The 13,932-nt window shown below is 40.6% G+C and overlaps 1 protein-coding gene across 2 annotated transcripts in view; it reads right to left on the bottom strand.

Moving 5' to 3' along the window:
• The window catches only part of ADAMTSL1 (ADAMTS like 1), a 488,758-nt gene that overhangs the window by 68,290 nt on the left and 406,536 nt on the right, over positions 1 to 13,932 (bottom strand). The window lies entirely within an intron of this gene.

Here is a 13,932-nt window from a genome sequence, read left to right on the forward strand (position 1 = left end):
AGCAGATCCAGCCTGATAAACCTCGTTTTACTAGAGTCAACTTTATAACATTCAGTTGGCCACATTGTTTCCAGTAAAAGAAATCACTCCTGTCTGCCCTTGCTTGATCCTGAAAAAACCCAGGATGCTTAGTGCAATTTTGACTCAGGGCAATATAAATCAGGGCATTTATTGAATTTACGCTCGCTGCTATTTTAACGTGACTATTTATGAGGCCTTACACAATATGCCCTCTGCCTGTGACCCCTTCGATGGTCTATCTCCAACAGAACCCTGGTGACATCACTTCTGCCAGACTACACTAGCCTCTTTGTGGTTCCCTGAACACATGAAGCATGCCTCTGCCTCAGGGACTCCATCAGGGCTGCTCTCTGCCTGGGATGTCCTTTGCCTGCTTCCTCTTCCTCCAGACCTGTGTGCATCTCAGCTCACATTCTGTCTTTGCTCAAGGCCTGCCTTCTCAGCGAGTCTTTTCTGAGTGTCTATTTATAATCCTGTCAGGGAGTTACAGCTACGTTACAGGAGAGTGAGGACAACTGGACTTACCTCCCTCCTGCTTTTTTAGCACAACAGATGCACTGAATAGTTCTATTCTCTGAAAAAAGGATTAGATGCCTGGAGGAGCAGTGCTCCTGGGGAGAAAGTGATGGGTGACGATGAACAAAACTAACATAATTTTATCTGAAGAGCTGTGAGGGGAGAAGGAGAGAGAGGGAGAGGGAAGGAGAGGGAGGCGGGAGAGGGAGAGGGATTGAGAAAGGGAGAGGAGAGAAAGGGAGGGGACGGGAGGAAAGATTCCAAAAACTGTGGTACGGAGTTTAGATACAGAGACAGTCTCTCATATGGGATTTGGGTACTTGGGGACAATGTTAATGTGGAGAGCATTGTTGATATTGGAAATTTTTTTTTTCCGGAAGGCAGTGGGACCCAGGGGAAGGAGATCTGTGTTGAAACATTGGTGGGGTAAACAACATAAATGACAAAAGCCAGATTGCTAGGAAAGAACCACAGAGTCAGGGTCAAGGCGGAAAGTACCCTGCCCCCTGATGCTGGCCCCAACTAGGTGCTTGTGCCTTCCAGGATGTTGACTGTCGGCCTAAGCCTGTGAGCATCAGTATAAGCAGCTTCTAAATATAAGTAGCCTTTGCCAGAGGGGATGTCTTTTGTCAGGGACCACACTGGGAGCTGTTGGTGCACCACCACTGGGGGCTTCTCCGCCAGAGAGACGTCTCTCTGTGGCTGACCTTTGTGTATGTGTGAAGCAACTGTCCTAAGCACACCTAAGCCTGTAACTGGGATTATTCACACACCCGTCAGAGCCGAGAGCACCCAAACTGGAAGTGTGACTGGGAGGGAAGCAGTTAGAAACACCCTCTTCTAACTGGCCCACATCCAAAAGAACAAAAGCAACCGGTGTTGACACGGATGTAGGGAGAAAGGGACTCTCCTTCACTGTTGGTGGGAATGCTGACTCATTCAGCCCACTTTTGGAAAACAATATGGACGATTCTCAAAAAATTAGAAATTGAGCTCCCATTTGACCCAGCAATACCACTCCTGGGAATATATCCCGGAGAGGCAAAACGGTATAGTAGAAATGACATCTGCATTTCTATGTTCATCGCAGCACTGCTTATAAGCCGCAATCTGGAAAAAAACCAGAGTGCCCAAAACCAGATAGACAGATAGAGAAGGGACTGGTTAAAGAAACTTTGGTATATCTACACAATGGAATACTATGCAGCTATTAGAAAAGATGAATTCATGAAATTTGCATATAAGTGGATCAACATGGAAAGTATCATGTTAAGTGAAATGAGTCAGAAAGAGAGAGAGACAGACATAGAAAGATCGTACTCTGTGGAATATAAAGTAACAGAGTTGGAGACTAACACCCAGTGTAGTAGAGATAAGGACCAGGAGGTCTGTCCCACATCTTGGAAACTAGCCTCACATGCTGGGGCAGCTGAGATAGAGAAGGGAATACCTAGAAGAGGATGTTGGGAGTGCCCATTCAGGTTGAAAGATGCATGCCGAAAGTTGATTATACACCAAACACGATGGCCATTCAATACCTCTACTGCAAACTACAACACCCAAAAGGAGAGAATAAAAGGGAATGCCCTGCCTCGGAGGCAGAGTGGGGTGATGGGGGATGGGGTGGGGGTGGTGGGAGGGATACTGGGAACATTGGTGGAGGTGAGTGGGCACTGGTGGAGGGATGCAAACGAAATGTAAACATGAAAGTTCTTAAGTTTGTAACTGTACCTCATGGTGATTCACTAATAAAAATTAAAAAACAAAAGAAAAAGAAGTGGATGAAATATTAGAATCATACAACCACCAAGAAAATCTAGAGGAAGAAAACTTGACAGGTTAATCTTGAGTAAGGAAACGAAAAATCAATTAAATATCTTCCCAAATACAAAAGCCCATAGAATATGGGAAAAAAGAAAAGAAATACGCTCTCCTTACCCATCTCTGATGAGTATTGGAAATTCTGATCAACTGTGGTCCAAACTGCAGCTCTGAGATGAATGTAACCCCCTCTAACAGCTGAATTTATACTTTTTTCAAGTGTGCAAGAAGCATGTTTAGACTTGCTTCAAAGAGTAAGAACAACATGTGGGGACAGTGGTGGAGGGTTGTGGGTTCTTTGGTGATGGTGAGGACTGGTGATTTTGTATAACAATACCATAAATTTTAACACTGTTGAAACTTCCTAAACAATAAACATAATAAAAATACAATAGTGGATGGGCTGGACAGTTTTCAGAGGTAAAGATCTTGTATGGGGTTGTGGCTACAGACCTGGTTCAAGTCCCCTGTACAGCATGTGGTTCCTTGAGCACTACCATGCATGGCCCTGAGCACAGAGCCAGGAATGGCCCCTAAGCACAGCCAGGTGTGCCCCCATAAAACTCCCCATAAAACCTTAAGAGATTATCTCAACAGGTTACCTTTACAGATAGTGTGAACTGATAACAAACTGGGGGTTGGGGTACAAACTGAGAATAAGATTGGAGGGGAGTAGGTGGATTGGAGGTGACAGGGGCAGGGAGGGGGAGTTGTGGGCACTCTGGTGCTGTTGAGTACAATATAATTGTGAACACCATTGAAAACACATCACCTAACAACAATAAGCTAAGAAGTTAACAACCGAAGAATCATCTTGGTTTACCAAAATCAATCAGCAACCTTCCCCATCCCCACAAAAACAAATGAATAGTAGCTGGATTAGAGACTATGGGTAGACTATTATAGACTATAATAGACTTAAAAGCTAACAAGAAAACAATATAACAGAAAGTGTGGTAATGTACAATACTTAGAAAGGCAAATAAAAAAAATGATTGCACCAACTGTGAATATGGTGTAAGAGCCCAATGGGGTTATATCCAGGCGCTCAAAATTTGCATAATAGGGGTCCCAGATGGATAATGAAAGAATAGGGTAGAAATGCTATTATAATATATAATGCCAAGAAATTATCTAATTTGTGAAAGGAACTTCCAACTATTCTGAGTCCCAAATATGTAGAGTTTCAAACAAAACAAACCCATCAGACACCCTCAGTATACTGTAAAGTGTTAAAAAGATAAGAACAGAATCCCATAAACATATAAGGAAAATTAATTGCATATAAGGAATCCCTCATAAGATGATCTGAGAACTTTTCAGAAATACTTGCAGGACAGAAGAAAATGGCAGAGTGTATTTAAAGTGCTGAAAGAAAAGGATTTTCAACTGAGAATGCTTGAACCTGCCAGATTAACACTTACAGTCAAAAAAAGGATAAGGAGTTTTACAGATAAGCAAAAATTAAAGTGATTCATGACCCTTGCAGGAAATATTAAATATTAAAGGAAATATCTTTTATACAAAGACTTTTATATAAGGAAAAGCAATTCTACCTAGATGTAGAAGACAGTACAATTATACAATATGGCGGTAGAAAGGAGAAGAAAAATGTGGCCCCCAAAATGAGTATAAGATGAATTGGCCACAAGTACAAAACTTTATACACAAGTTTCCAGAAAACCTTAAAATGGAATCTACATTCCTCACCACCAATATTTCCGGTCACTGTGAGTCAATAAAATTAAAAAAAAATGAAATCTACAAAAGAAAAACAAAACAAAGTAAGTCATAAAAGGAGGAAATACATAAAGAAAGCTGTTAATGATAAAAGAATAGAATCTGAAGAGGGGAAAAGGAAAATTACAAATCAAGAAAAAACCTAAAAACAGATAATAAATAAAATGGCAATAAATAGTTAAACTTCATTAATTACTTGTCTGAACTCAAAATTGAAATTAAAATTAAAATCCAATGATTAAAAGGCATAGAGTGGCTGAATGAAAAAAAAAGCACAATGCGACTTTTTTGCCATCTATAGGAAACTGAGCTTTAATGACAAATACAGGCTTAAAGTAAAGGTTGGAAGGCACTATCACCAGAAATGGAAAAGACCAACATTGGATGACTTCACTCACGTCTGCAACATAAGAATTTAAACATAAACAGATAAATTAAAGATGAACAGATACAAAAATAAGAATAAAACAGTGGACATTTGTAGGATAATATAGTCTCAGGTAGTTTAGGTTTATTGGGTTATTCCCATCACAGTGCTCCCATCCCTTTGTTTAGCTTTTATCACTTCTCTATGCTCTCTTCCCCAAAAAGAGTTAATCAGCTTCTCCCCCTAATCTGAGTCTAATTTGTAAGGTCAGACCTTCCTAGGATACTGAACTTATATTATAAGTTAATATTGCCTTTCTCCTCTTCTTATGCCTTTTGAATAACTTACTTTAAAGCAATGTCCTTTTTGTATAGACACAAGAAGACAATATTATGCTTTTGTAACTTGAGACTTAATTGGCTTCAAATATTATTCATTCCTGGGCATCTGCTTTCTCCACTTAAGCCTCAGTTGCCCTCAGTTCCTAGCACCCCAAAAGCAGGGTCCCGACGAGGGACGGGACGGATCCAGGGCAAGCGGTTAGTTATGTGCTACCCTGGCATCAAGATGGACCTGGCCAAAGTGCCTAATTCTTAACTATAAGTTAAGAGCTTGATCATAGATAAATGCTGTCATGATCCAAAAGTAATGACGAGACTAGGACCCTGCGAGGGATAGGAAAGACTGATCTGGCCTGAGCACTGTAGTCTGAGATTGAGATGGCTCCAGGAGAGCAATTCTATAAGCTTTAATGCATTTCTTATTATGTCCATACAAAATGATTAATATTATGAATTCTTATATGTTTGCTGGATGAAAAGAGGAGAAACACACTCATGGGACTCCGCCCTTGGGTGGATCCTCCTGCTGAAAGAGAATCAGTCCTAGGAGAAGCATCCCCTGAGGGAAAGGAACCTTACCCTATTGATTGTGACCACACCTATGTGTACGCCCCAACTCCCTCATGCTGGGGGGATTTAAGTAGGCTGTAAGAGTGGGTTGGGGGTCCAGATCCAGAGATCCTGATAGAGATCGAGAGCTGGGAGAGAAGCAGAGAGAGAGAATGAAATAAACTGATCAAGCAACCAGTTTGGCCTTCTTCCTTTCGTTGCCTGCCCATGACCAATAGCCACACACAGCGGTTCCAGAGCACCAAACATGGGCAGTGAGATAGAGCCGCCCAGAGAGCCCGCGAGTGCACATGCCCATTGGCGTGCTTTAGTTTTTTACAGACATTGATAAAAGAACTGAAGGGAAAGAGTGAGTGCATGGGAGAACAGGTGCCGGGCTTCCCCCCTTTACCCTTGTATAAATTTCTGAAAAATATAAACTAAATCACAACCTCCACCCATGACACAGGTACTATCCATCCTTCTCAACCTGCTCATTTTTTCTCCGTAGCATTATTGCCTTCTAGTATACTATTAATTTCATACATTCATGTCAGTGTACTTATTTCTATTTACCCAACTATAATGTAAGTTGTATGAAAGAGATTATTTAATTCTCTTTCATTCTCTGCTGTATACCAGGTGACCTCAATGATACCTGGAACACAGAAGAAGCTTGGTAAATAAGTGTCTGATGCAACAGTGCTAAAAATGCTCATCCTTCAAAGTTGAGAATAGTTTCTTTATTAATCCCCTCTCCCCCCACCAAATTCTAAAAAAAGAAGCCCCTCCCTTCCCTGTTCATTTCAGCTTCCTTTGAACTCGAGACTTTTTAATCATATATTATTGATTGGGGGTGGGGGTTCGGCTGTCTTTTCTGATTTTGAGCTTTGCCAAGGCTGGAAGAGAAACACAGGATATAACATTTAATAGAGATGAAAAACAGGAAATATGTCAGGATTTAGTGACAAAATCACTGGACTCAGCTCCCCAGCTAGACTTTTTGCAGTTGCACACCTAAGTAGTTCTCCACAGTATTCTAACATCTCGACTGGAGCAGTCTGGAATGTGTCATTGCCACATAGGAGCCATATCAGTTTCAGCGAGGAAAGCCTAAACAATCTGTTGGTTGTATAGGAAATTTTCCTCTTCCATACTAATCTATTGACCACATTTTTTTTTTATCATGCTATTTCCTCCATCTGCCTGAGCTCATTCACTTCTTTCCACTTTCTCCAGCTCTCTAGTCAAAAGTCCCAGTTTACTGTCTGTGGAATACTACACTTCCTTAATGACTTATCCTATCAGTTCTCCCTCCTGACAGAAGTCACAGCAGACTTCTCAAGACATAAATCAGATGCGGTTCTCTCCTGCTTTTGAACTTGTCAAAGGCTTCTAATTGCATTCAGAACAAAGTGCAAAATCTTATTGCAGCCCCCAGAGTGCCAGCAATGTGCTCCCACTGTTCTCTCTCCCTCAGCTGAGGCTGCTCTTCCTGTAGTTTACTGTGGCAATTTCTCGACGGCTTTATGCTTTCACAGACATATGGAATGTGTGGGAATTCAGCACCTCGGCTGGCTCCTCTGCATAGAATGCTCTTGAATTCCTGTTTGGAATTCCCTTTCCTCACCGGGATAATTTCTACTCCATCCCCCAGTCTTGAAAGACCCCTTCCTTGAAAGAAAACACCATATGATTTCACTCACATGTGGTACAAATAAAGGAACAAGAAGTAAATCAATCATTTAGATTAGACCAAATGAGCAATTACCAAAAGGGAAGGGGAAGAGAGGCATATCAATTGGGTTAAAGGGGTTAACTGTATGCTGAAGGATAGAATTGGGTTTATTGGTGAGCTAATGTAGTAGTATACACATGTAGTAGTACACACGTGCACACCTGAGACTGATGTGTTACAAAAAACAAGGTTTCTTTAAGAAAAAAAAGAATCTGAGTGCAAGCTTGACAAATGCTCAGATAAGGGTGGCTATCTGGTCACACATCCTCCAAGTTCTCCAAATCTTTTTTTTTTTTTTTAATCATTGTCTTCTTACTCGAGTAACATTCCCTACCAGACCTAAATTGCCCCATTAGAATTCAGACTGCTCAGCTATGTCCTATGTATTCTATTTGGAAGAGTGCATAGTAAAAGTTCAGAAACTTTTTACTTCATTTAACATAGCTATATGAAGGCCAGGTTTGTCTGTCCTACTGAATGTACATCCTTGGCTCTAGTACAGTGGTTAGAACATTGTCAGTATTCAACAAGTAATGACAATACACCTATTGCTGGGACACGCCATTCTTGGGTCCCTTACCAGTGTTTTCAAATTTGAAAATTGATATTTTACTGTTCTTAATCTACTCTCCTCTGTTGAAAGGTTTGAAGGTAATAACTGATTGTGAGTACCATCCCACATTTCAAACCTTGTTCTCATATTTGTCATAGATCTTTCCACAGAACAATGACTTGTAGGAATGAATGGTCCATTTCAGATTAGACAAACAATTACCCACTTTTGAGCCTGAGATTCTGATGAAAAGAGCCTCACTGCTCCTAACAGAGAGACCCGCAGAACTGCTTCCCATACCAGGTAGCCTCTGAATTTTAACACTTAGAGAGCGGAAAAGAAAAAGTGCATGCTATTGTGTCAGGTAGTACTGCACTGCAGCACTGTCTTCCCATTGTTCATTGATTTGCTGGAGCGGATACCAGTAACGTCTCCATTGTGAGACTTGTTGTAACTGATTTTGGCATATCAAATATGCCACAGGTAGCTTACCAGGCTCTGCTGTGTGGGCGGGATACGCTCAGTAGCTTGCCGGGCTCTCCGAGAGGGACTGAGGAATTGAACCCGGGTCGGCTGCGTGCAAGGCAAATGCCCTACCCACTGTGCTCTCACTCCAGTCCCAGGTAGTGAGAAGGAAACCACCCCTGGCAGTCATGTGTAGGCCGCTGCCTCACTCCTGGCTTCTCCAGGCCTGGAAAGACTGGGAGAAGAGGAGCTGTTATGTAATCAGAGCCCTGGGGCTGAGTGCCTGCTGCCTTGGGGGTCATGTTGCTGCTGCTGGGGAGCTGCCTGTGTGCTGGTTGTCCCCTCCACCCCCAACTGCTGGGGAGAGAGACCAGGCACAATGCCTTCTTTCATGGAAAAACTAGACTCTGCAAACTCAGCATCAAATGCCTGAATCCCTTTTCCTCTTGGCAAAAACCACAATATTTGAGAACAGGCTCATGCCCCCTTGGCTTTCTGTGGGCAAGCAGGACCTGTTTCCAGCAGAGATATCACGAGCAGTCCCGAGACATCAGGAACTACTCCCTCACGAAAGAGAACTTGTCTGCAAACACAGGAGTTGGACAAACTGTAGATATTTGCTCCGTGAGACATTATAAAGGGCACTGAATCTAAATGTGATGTGCTTGGAAAAGAGACTGAACTGCTTTTCTCACTAATCCTCAATATGTATTTTGTTACCAGAGACACGTGACATCATCAAAATTTGACAAAAATCCAGGGTCTTTATAATATAAGGTTTCTATTTTTTGACATTTGAGTGAAAACCTTTTACACATGTGACATATGTTTGTCTTTTTCTTTTAGATTCTTTCACCTGAGGGAAAAAGCTTAACCCCAAAACAGGAATCAGTGATGCAATGGAAAGAGTAGGGTCCTCCTTAAAACCAGGAGATGTGATCTATGGAATAAGTTTAGAATTATCAAATTTGAGTGTTAGATTGGACTAGGAAAGTACTCAAAACATATAGCTCATACATATGTGTGTATGTATATAGACTCTCATATGTATATATCCATGTACACACATATAGGTTTATTTTTGGGGCAGCTTCCTAGGTATTGCTTAGGGAGCTTCAGGGGTCACTCAGTGATTGATTTTCAGTTAATATCACTGTTTGGATGTATTCTAGATTAAGAATGCTTTGCTGCTTAGGTCTTGAGGAGCTGGGAAGCATCAATATTGCTGGAGACCAGGGGTACATGTCCATATTTGATCAAGATGGAGTAATAATGTACCCTCCCACTTAAAAGTAAACAAACTATACTAAAAATGTTTTCAAGACACTGGGCATAAGATACCAAAAAGCAGTAACTTCTGAGATATGGGTAGGAAAATAAAGTGAGCCCTATATTGTCCCAGATGAACGTCTTGAGAGAATTCCAGGATGTAGCGCAGTGAAATCAAGTTGGCTCTTGAGTTTAGGAGAAAAAATAAAAATGACAGGGATCTCACAGTGGCTAGAGATTATAAATTGAGTATAAGAGAGAGAGAGAGAGGAAGAGAGGAGAAGCAGAAAGGGAGAGAGAGAGAGAGAGAGAGAGAGAGAGTGTGTGTGTGTGTGTGTGTGTGTGTGTGTGTGTGTGAGAGAGAGAGAGAGAGAGAGTATAAATAAGTTCCAGAAGTTCCCCTTCGAGTATTCAGGTAAACACACGTATGTGTAGATGTACTAAGAGCAGGAAAAAGGGAAAGAATACTACCAAAGAATTAGAGGTACTCATTTTCAGCATTAACACAGGATCAGGAGTATACCTGTTCCTACTAGTCAGGCCAGAAAACCTCATGCTTCACAAGGTATTAGGTAAAAGGTGGTATTGCTATAAAAATGTAAATTTCTTACTGAAACAGAACAAATGAATCTATAATATAACTAATCATGCACATGAGATAATATATTTTCACAAAGGTACAGAGAACAATTCAGTGGAGAAGAATAATCCTTGAACAATGGTAGTGGAATATGTGCATAAACATGCACTTCACTATATAACACACACTTATGTATAAAAAAGCTAACTTAAAGATTTCTTTAATACAAAACAAAATAAAACATGAAAGAAGAAAATTAGTGGTTAAATTTCATCAGAATTAAAATTTGCTTTTTGAAAGACACCAGCCATACACTCAATTTGGTGAAGCAACTCTCTAGTTATGCTGTCTTTAGACCTTTTTTGCAGCTTACTGTATATCTTTAAGTCCCACATGTGATACTACACTTGATCTTAGCCAAAAGGCCGAGAAGTGATAAGTCCCATGTGAGAGATATCATTCTGTATATCATTGTGATGTCACTCAATCTATCTTCTAGTTCCATCCATGTCTCAGCAAATAGCATAATTTTGTCCTTTCTTATAGATGCATAATATTTCATTGTATGTATATGGGTGTATACACAAATGCACATCACAATTTATTGATCTGTCTATCCATAGTTGGGCATTTGAGTTGTTTACATATCCTAACTTTTATACTAAGTACTGCATTGAACATAGGTGTGCATATATCCTTTCAAATGTTTTGAGTTCAGGCTGGGGTGGGGTAGATGCCAAGAAGTGGTATCACAGCATGTGGACATTTCTGCAATCATCTGTTAAAATATTCTGATAATTAGGACCCAAGAATAATTTTCATAGTATAATTTATAAGGCACTAGCATTAGCATTTTGTGGGGGGAAATAAAACATAGATTAGAATGGATTTTTTTGTGTGTGTGTTTTGGTTGGGGGCTACATCAGTCTGTGCTCAGGGTTTATTCCTGGATCTGCACTAAGAAATCACTGTTGGTGGGTCAGTTGACCATATACGGTGGTAGGGATTGAACCTGGCTGTGTGCAAGCACCTTAACCCCTGCAGACTCATTATTATAGTACAAATTGTTTAACAATTTGTGGAAAATCACGCCCAGATAGGCTCATGCATATGCTACTCCATCAACACTCTTTAGTGCACTTGAAATGAAATCAATGCATCTGCACACTAAGAGAGCCATTTCTGGAATAGGCTTGCCAACGGAGAATTTTAACACGTGAGCCTTAATGGAGAAGAGTTAGCTTTCATATGTGACTTTAAAACCCTAAAACCATCTTTATCATCTTTCCCCCAAGAAAACATAAGAACTGAGGCATGCAAGTTATTGTCTCTGTGGCACAGAACCATGAAGCCCTCTGAATCTGTAGTTCTAACCTTTTAGATGGGAGAAATGCGCACCCTGGAATCTCACCACTTACTGGTTACAACAGCGTTGGCAAATGACTTTCATTTTGTACATTAGCTGTCACCATGCTTGGTGAGAATGCTAAATTTTAAGGCTGCACCTGGACTGAGTGAGAAAAAAAGTCATGATACATTTGGGTATCTTGGCAGTAGAAGGAGAATTTAGTGGTGTTTTTGTCACACAGTCTGGTTTAGAACATCTATTTACCTCAGAATAGTGTTGATTCTTTTACTATCTACTACTACTGATTATTCTTACAGCACACTAGATTATTTCAATTATGACTTTGTATCATTCTCTAAAAACAGACAGTTTAGTACAGTAGGTAGGGTGCTTGCCTTGCATGGCACCAGCCTGGGTTTAATCCCTGGATCCTCATATTATTCTCTGGGACCTACTAAGAGTAATCCTTGAGCACAGAATTGGGAGCAAACCCTGAGCACAATTGAGTATGGTTAAGAAAAAAAAAACCCAACTCAAGATATGTCTCTACATCCTACGTAATAAATCTTTATTAATCTAATAATCAAGGTCCTCCACAATTTCATGCCATTCAGCATTTCTGTCCTCCCTGAACTATTTTTTATCATTCTACCTCCATTTTCACTGAGGTACTAGGATTGGTAGTACTGTCAATGATGGTTTCATGTATACATTGCTCCAATCCTACACTCACCACCAGAGTGTTCGTGTCCCTTTACCCACATCCAGGAACCTCTCCCATTGCTCCCCTCTTCCAGGTAAGCTCAGTTCAATAGACGAAACTTCTGGTCCTGCTGCCTGACCTGTTTATTATACCCAGACATACTATACTCTTACTCTAAAAGGACCACTCCCAGGTAAAAAATGTGAACAAGTCTAAACAGGAGCAGCTGCACTAACAGATATGGATGAGTCACTAGTGGGGAGACACAAGCCGAGGAAAGCAGTGTAATGTTTGGGCTGAAGGTCTGATCTAAACATTGAGTTGACCAGCTCTGGCTGAGGCTTACTCCTGACCATTTTCAGTTTAAAGCAGTGACCTTTTATAGCTGTTTCTAAACAGACACCTGATACATATTCCACATATTTTCACCTTCAGGCTCATAGCATCGTCACTCTGAGTGCCTGCTTCCCTTTCTTTCTGACTCTTTTAATCTCTCCCATCTTTTAGTGCTTAGTTCCACAGCCTCACGGTAAGGCTCTGGCCTGTGTCAAATGACCTATTTCTCAGAGTCCTGATACCTGACATCATTGCCTAATTCATCTCCACAATTCCATGTGGAATCTCTCCTAGTTCTACACTGCTGGCGAGACACCAGTCTTCCCCACTAGAGTCCTGCTTGCCCAGGCAGCTACACACAGGGGCTTTATGGATATTGACTTGCCGTCTCATTCAAATGTAGTAGTCTTAATGTGAACTGGGGTATTAAGGTGTCTCTCAACTGTGAGATTTAAATACCAGTCTAAGGTAACAAAGCACCATAAACTAGCAATGGAATGCAGCAGCATAAAGCACAATAAATTCTTATTGCCCACGGCTAAAATGACACAAAATATTATTCCAGAATAAGGGAGAAAGGGAGTAAAGCTATCATGGAAAAATATGAGCAGGTTAACTTTTCCAGCATGCTGAATGACACCTGAGTGACCCAAAGAGTTATTGAACTTGAAAATAAACAATTGCTGCATAACCCACTTGCCAGTATCTGGGATATGATTAATAGTTATAACAATTTCTCATAGTGATGCATCTAAAATTTAAAAAAAGTTTACAATGCATATATTTAATTTGGAATAAGTTTACCATATATAAGCCAAAGAAAATATGCAATTTGAAACTTCCATGAATTTTGATCAACATGATGTGGAAAAACTTAATGCCAAGCTTGTATAAGTTATGGGAAACATAATAGGGCTACTTGTTATTATATCTGTGTCTTATTTTTAACCCAGATCAAAATATAGAAATTAGGAACTTTTCCAGATGCTCATAAGCATTTTTCGCTAATTAAAGATGACAATGAAAATGAAATATAACCTCCCTTATTGTAATCCTGAAGATACTATGGGACTATGTTGATAAGTTATCCTCAGTATGACTGGGAACTCAGTAGCCTTCTGCTCCACGCTAGGTGCTAGGGAGAAGATAAACTTTCAACTTCAAGCTAAGGGATGAATTTTAGCTATTTTTAGCCAATGTTTGTGGTCACATAGAATTAGCATGAAGGTTTTCTCCATTCTGTAGGTCTCTAATTCCCCCATCCCCAAATCTGAAGGTAGATGGATTTATCTCTAACTCCATAGATCATGATGGGTATTTAGAGGATCCTCTGAAATGTCCATGATCCTTATGTGAGATACTCTGGACTTGGAAGCCCTGAACAATTCTGCCTAAGAGAGACACAGCCATGTTGGCAATAACTTTGTGAATGTTATCAATAACAGACCACAGGAAGTGTTACCCAGGGAAATAATTTAAATACATATCTTAATAGTCTTTCTGAGTTGGATCTAGTGCCAACTTGTACAAGTCTGGCTTAAATTGTCTGTGTTTGGGGTGTGTCTGTGTGTGTGCGCGCGCGCGT

Source organism: Sorex araneus, chromosome 1 (assembly GCF_027595985.1).
Source record: "Sorex araneus isolate mSorAra2 chromosome 1, mSorAra2.pri, whole genome shotgun sequence".
Lineage (NCBI taxonomy): Eukaryota > Metazoa > Chordata > Mammalia > Eulipotyphla > Soricidae > Sorex > Sorex araneus.